General features: G+C 39.5%; 1 pseudogene; it reads right to left on the bottom strand.

The window, feature by feature from the left end:
• Positions 1 to 2,507: 2,507 nt before the first annotated feature.
• Positions 2,508 to 6,746, bottom strand: LOC110887666 (annotated as a pseudogene).
• Between the last annotated feature and the right edge of the window lie 561 nt (positions 6,747 to 7,307).

Here is a 7,307-nt window from a genome sequence, read left to right as displayed (position 1 = left end):
ACACGTTACGTAAAGCCTACGTAACCCAGTATTTGCCATTTGTCTCCCGGGTCGGGAGGACACGTTACGTAAAGCCTACGTAACCCAATACCATCCACTGGCTTCCAGGTCGGAAGGCCACGCTGCGTAAAGCCTACGTAGCCCCCACACGTACCACTGTCCTCGGGGAAGGGCACGTCACGTAAAGCCTACGTGACCGTGTACGTTTTCCTGTTCTCGGTAAAGAAGAACACATGGTCGGAAGTTAGTCTAGTAAGTACCGTTAATGAGAAGCCCTCATTAGCCAGGATAAACATGGGAAGCCCCCACCAGTATTATGAACACAAGGTTTGGGAAGCCCCCACCTTTAGTACACACTAGTATGGGAAGCCCCCACTAGCTATACTTATGCACTATGTTATGAACTTACTTACTGTGAACTCGCTCAACTAGTTTGTTGATTATTTGCTGCATGCCTTGCAGGACCTTAGGTACATTACGGAGCTTGCACAGGGAGGAGCAGGTCGTTGTGGGATTTGGTTCATGAACGATATTCGAACTTATAACTATTTTGAGTTTACATTACTATGCTTCCGCTATTTAAACAATGTTTGGTTTTGAAACATCAATCATGTCATGATGATTTACATTAATTACTTTTATTATTAAATGCTATGTTTGATATGATAGATGGCTTGATCCTGGTCATGTCACGCCTCCAAGCGGTGGTACTCCGCGTGTGGATTTTGGGGGTGTGACATCTACATCATTTTCTTCATCAAAATCACAACTTTTCTCACTGAAATCACCTGATTCAGACCTATTTGAAGATAGTGTTCACTTGGTGACGTCATCCCATCGAGTTGGCCCAGAGCTAAAGGATTTCCATACTCATAACTTGAAACCTAGTAAAGACTCGGCACTTTTCAAACTATTTTCAGTTCTCCTCAACTTTCTATACAAAACCGATGGAATCTGAGCTCAATCCGACTCTCTACTCATTCCTTAGTTAAGAGCCGGCTTGAAAATGGGTTTCCACCAGAGGAATGACCGAATAACGGGTTGAACATGAAACTTCATCAAAAGAACGGTCAGTACGATCGAATGAGGTGATTCCCGTCCGATTGAATGAACTGAGTCTGGTGTGTTTCCGTCGCTGACTCGTCGTCACGTTGTCTCCGTTAAACTTAAAACTTAGGAAATTTTATAAGTTTTCAAACAACAGTTTGCCACTCGAACGGCCATCCAATCGGATGACCATCCGATCGAATGACCATCCGACCAGGTGGACTGCCCCTCAGTGTTTAAACAATTTGATAAAACTTCAACTACCAAACTCTCGATCGAATAGCCATCCGATCGAATGGCCATCCGTCCGGATGACCATCTGAACGGATGACTTGATTTAATACTACAACGAAAACTTCAAAGGTTTCAAAACAATTTACAAACACTCACCTCTCATTTGAATGGCCATCCGTTCGAATGGTCATCAGCTCGAATGACCACCCGATCGAATGGGTATTCACCCGTTCGACTCACCATTCGATACCCAACTCCCTGACATGTTGTTTTACGCGCTGTTCAACGCTTACGCTACTGTCTTATGCTCAGGATAACTCAACGCGCTCTCTTCAACCCACTGCAGATTGTGTTTAATCGTTAAACACACACTGTGAGTATACTTGACCCTTTTTTTTAACTCTTTAAACACTTTTGGGGTGTAACATACGTTTATATCGAAAACACACTTATCAAAATGCAGCACACGATCTAAACTATTATCACTTGCGAATAACTGTCGTACATAGTTATACGTGATGCTTGATACATATGTGCTAGGACAATTACTCGTGACATTCCAACTTAACTAGTATAGTACTATAGCTAGGCTCGCACCCGACGGGGGCTAGTTAAGACAACACCGCATAGCCAACTCGGGACTTAGCTGGTAGTCTTTGTTTTGTAGCTTATATGTTGTGTAACATGTTTATGTATGTGGAAATTCGCAATGCTTTTATTCTACTTTATGCTATATCAAACCTATATACTCGCCAATACATTTTATATTGACATTATTTTACATATGTTGCAGGTTAAACGCAGATTATCTCGAATCAAGCTAGGGATATTTTAGAAACTCACCCAAAAATCTAGGTTGTCGGATTTGTATTGTTCTAGAGGCATCAAATCTGTACGACTATATGTGAAACATTTGTTTATTAGTATGGGATAATGAACTTGTTAAATATTGTCGCTAATTAGTTGTTATGGATTCTCTTGAGCAATGTGATTCGCCTAGTGCCGCGCCCGATGATTCCGCCATAGGTTGGGATGTGACAATATATTATATATGCAAAATATAGCAATTAAATTAAAAAAATATTATTCGTAACAAAAAGCTACATCTTCTAGCTGAGTAGAACTGTAGAAGTGAGTAGAGGAAAAGGAGGAGAGCATCAACTATCAAGTCATGTTCAAAAACTAGGTGGCTTTGATATGCTGTATATGCAAGACTACACATAATAATACATTGACATACTCAGATTTTTATTATATAATATGAAAGTCACCAATAGTCTTTGCAAGAACACATACCATCCTCGTACCGATGAAACCGAGTCCTATCCCGTACGAGAATCTGAATCCCATAAACCTTAGATGCCAACTTCATGAAGTTATGACAGTCTTCACAGACCGAAGATTCTTGATTATATGAATGCAAGATCCTTTTTTCTGTCTTAACAACCCGAAACACAGTGCCAACTTCTCGCTATGCCATAATAACGCCTTTGTCTTTTCATCCTCGTCCAGATCAACTAAAACACAAGACTTGTTTGGAGTGTAACCCGCCACCTCTAACTCATTCACAACCGCGTCTAACTTTTCATATATCTCATCCACATGAGCATGGTTTTTATCCACGGTTAAAAACTCATGTATCTCCTCATCCAGTTCAATTCTACTACATCCCTGTTGCTTTACCACGCCTTTGTTCTGCATCAGTTTTCGAATATCCCCAACACTTTCCCATTTTCTTTCTTTTGCATAAACGTTTGATAGAAAAATATGGGCCCCATCATGATATGGGTCGAGCTCAAGAACCCGTTTTGCCGCAAACTCGCCTAGTTCAGTCTCGTTGTAGATTCGACAAGCAGCCATTAGGGATCCCCAAATGACAACGTTTGGTGCCATAGGCATCTGTTCAATAACCTCAAGAGATTCTTTAAGCAAATTAGCTTTGCCGTAGAGATCCACCATGCAGCCGTAATGCTCGCGTTTGGGTGTTATGTCGTAGTCGTTAACCATCGATGCAAAGATTTTCCGACCCTCTTCAACTAATCCCGCATGGCTACAAGCGTACAACAAACCCACAAATGTTACACCGTTTGACTCGACTCTCTGGGATTTCATTTCATGTAAAAGGTCAAGTGCATTAACAGCATCTCCAAGAACCGCATAGGCCCCGATCATGCTACTCCATGTAACAACGTTTCGTTTACACATTCTATCAAAAGCTTGTTTAGCCCTATCGAGTTCCCCGCATTTTGCATACATGTTAATAAGGGCGTTATTCACTGGTAAGACTTCACTAAACCTATTTTCATCGATATATTGATTGGATTTTTATCGCGTTATCTACATCACCAAGGCTAGCACAAGCCGAAATAACACTTAGCATAGTGACCTGATCGGGTTTTACTCCCGAGGTTAGCATTTTGTAGAAAAGTTTGAGGGCTTTCTGAGGCTAAACTCCATCTGCATACCCGGAAATTATTGCACTCAAACAAATCAATTCCTTTTCAGTCATTTGATCAAATATCAACCGTCCTGCATCAATCTGTCCTGCTTTTGAATACCTTGTAATCATGGCGGTAGAAACAACGATGTTTTTTGGAGACAATTTTTTTAACATATTAGCCGCCATGTCCTTGGAGCCACAACCTGCGTACATAATCACGAGTGCACATTGCATGTTATAGTCAATGGAAACTTTATTTTTGGTAATGAACTCGTGAAATGCTTTCCCGACTTCTAAATTTCTAGCACGGGCACAAGCGGACACGACTGTTGAAAAGATCTTCTCATCTGGTTGTACATTTGATCTCTTCATCTCCTCAATCAAAGGTAGAACATTGTGGTAGCGCCCGTTCACGCAATAACTGTTCACAATTTAGAAACATAGACAAATTAAATCAGCAATTCATGCTAACAATACGAAAGAAAGCAACCTGTGTGTAAATAAGCCACACCCGTCAATCATAATATTCCAAGAAACAGTATCTCTTTTTGGCCTTTTATCAAACATCAAACGTGCATCTTCAATATATCCACAGGCCGAGTACATTGCAACCAAACCAGTCTGCACAAACGGGTCCGACACAAAATCCATTTTCGAAGCAAACCCACGAAGTTCCATCCCTCCACTTAACGCTGAAATTCCTGTTGACGCTTTTAAAAGCGGAGGGAGGCTAAAACTATCAATAACATATCCTTTTCCCTCATCTTGGCATAAACTAATAGGCCTTTTCAGGTTAGGTGCTTCGGGAAAGTTCACGTAACAATTTGTTAGATAAATGTGGTTTTGGGTTGTGCATTTGGTAAAAGACCGATAGGGCGTAGTCGAAGGATGGGGAAGATAATGTGTATGCCGTAATAATGAGTTTAATGAGGAGGGAGTTTGAGCGGTCAAGGCCCGAACGACTAATTCGGGCATGAATTTGCTTGAGGTGTGAGAGGGAGGATGAGGCCGAGAGGGTGGTTAATTGGTGGTTGTAGTGGTTTACGTGAATGGTAGAGGAGATGATGGGCTGTGGAATGGTGGTATTCATGGTAGATTTAATATTGTATTGATAATAAGCCTATATCATTAGAATCTCTGCTGGATCAAGTCCTGAATGAAAAATAATCGTATAGCAAGTGATTTCAATGGAAAGTTTGAACTACAGAACATTATTGTTTTGGGTCAGGCATTTTATCAAACAGTTGGAAGGCATACAAGGGAAACCGAAAATGCTTACAACAACAAAACCAGATTCAAAATGCCATTACATATCAATCATTAACAACATGACCCACAATATCTGAAATCAAGAAACGCATGTATAAAATACCAATTCAATATATGAAACTAAAAAGGACATTGTCGCAGGGTTGAAGAATTACCTATTTCCCCAATTCTATGATTTTGCGAACCATCGAGAAGATATAGAGGCGAGATTCCTACTGTTTCAGTTACCGTACTTATTCATAAAATATTAACAATATATTTCTTCGTTCATTCATATATGACAACGTAAACAACATTCTTTTATAACGTCTACTTGTTTTTTATGTTTAACGATATTCCACATTGACCCTCAAGTTTGATGTTATTCCACATCCTTCTATTTGTTTTTTTATGTTTGACGGGTTTCGGGTTGAATTGTTTAATTAGAACACAACCTATATTTTTACTCATGTCAAAATCGTCAACTTTAACCTACACACTTAAAGTCGTGTACCCTAAACATGACCTGTTCAACTCATTTATCTAAATGCGTCAAATGGGTTGGTGAGTAGTATTCAAGTTGTAAGTTTGTTAAGCGGGTTAGCGGGTCACCTTTTCGATTAAATAGATTGGCGGGTCAACATGTTTAATCAAGGTGTTAATAAAAGCACACCCAAAAATCTTATTTTCACACCCTCTATACGGGTCGTATAGAATAATCTGACATGACAAAAATATTGTGTCATATAATGTAACGTTTCACATTTTTGTACATTCCTTATTTAGAAAGTTGTAATCGTATTTCTATTGTTGGAAACTTGTAATCGTATCGTAGCCATAATTCATTTCCGATTTTGTAATCCGAGGCTTTGATCATGATGGAAATTCATTTTTATACATATACTTATTACATACTTGTGGTATCCGCAATCACACGTCGAATACATGTTTATACGCATAGATCGAGTCTCGAAACACTTGGATATATTAATCATATATGTATACACTCATACTATACTTTATTACACTTTGAATACCTAAAAACGAGCTAAAATGCAAGTTTACGGCATAAAATATCATAATTACAAAGTTCATGGGCCAAAATAGAGCCACAACCTACGTACATAATCACGAGTGCACATTGCAGGTTATAGTCAACAGAAACTTTATTTTCGGTAATGAACTCGTGAAATGCTTTCCCGAATTCTAAATTTATAGCACGGGCACAAGCGGACACGACTGTTGAAAAGATCTTCTCATCTGGTTGTACGTTTGATCTCTTCATCTCCTCAATCAAAGGCAGAACATTGTTGTAGCGCCCGTTCACGCAATAACTGTTCACAATTTAGAAACATAGACAAACTAAATCAGCAATTCACGCTAACAATACGAAAGAAAGCAACCTGTGTGTAAACAAGCCATACCCGTCAATCATAATATTCCAAGCAACAATATCTCTTTCTGGCCTTTTATCAAACATCAAACGTGCATCTTCAATGTGTCCACAGGCCGAGTACATTGCAACCAAACCAGTCTTCACAAACGGGTCCGACACAAAATCCATTTTCGAAGCAAACCCACGAAGTTCCATCCCTTCACTTAAAGCAGAAATTCGTGTTGACGCTTTTAAAAGCGGAGGGAGGCTAAAACTATCAATAACATATCCTTTTTCCCTCATCTTGGCATAAACTAAAAGGGCCTTTTTAGGTTTGGTGCTTCGGGAAAGTTCACGTAACAATTTGTTAGATAAATGTGGTTCAATAATGTCTTGACACATGTCATAAGGGTCCTGTAACACCTCGAAAAATTTCGTCCAATAATGTCTTGACACGTGTCATAAGGGTCCGGTATGTGAAAACATACTTTAGAGCGACTAAAAGTGACAAACAGTGAAAACTATGGAACGTAAGGGTCCAAAGTGTCAACAATGGATAAATAGACTCTATGATAACCCTACATAATGTTCATAACCTTAAACGGATGGTTCATGGATCATACGAAGCGAGAAATGCACAAAAGTGAGGGATTACAAACTATAGGGGCCAAAAGTGTCAACATGTTGAATTTATACCTCTGAGTGAACTTTTGGCAGACCCGAAGCATTGTAATGCTAAAATATACTCACTAGAATATGTGGTAAAAATTTCGTGAAGTTTCGTTAACGTATAAGAAAGTTATGGCCAAAACCGTACTTGAGGGGCTAAAAGCGTCAACGTCGAATTTCATGACTTTTCGGTTGAGCGCAAAGTTATCCGAGGACATTACCATGTTGGTAAATGTCCCAAGGTTCTTAAAAACCAAGTTTGGGGGTTTACGAGTCAAAATAAGTAGCCGAAAC

The sequence above is a fragment of the Helianthus annuus genome, chromosome 2 (assembly GCF_002127325.2).
Source record: "Helianthus annuus cultivar XRQ/B chromosome 2, HanXRQr2.0-SUNRISE, whole genome shotgun sequence".
In the NCBI taxonomy this organism is placed as follows: domain Eukaryota; kingdom Viridiplantae; phylum Streptophyta; class Magnoliopsida; order Asterales; family Asteraceae; genus Helianthus; species Helianthus annuus.
This window is presented reverse-complemented; position numbering and strand designations above follow the sequence as displayed.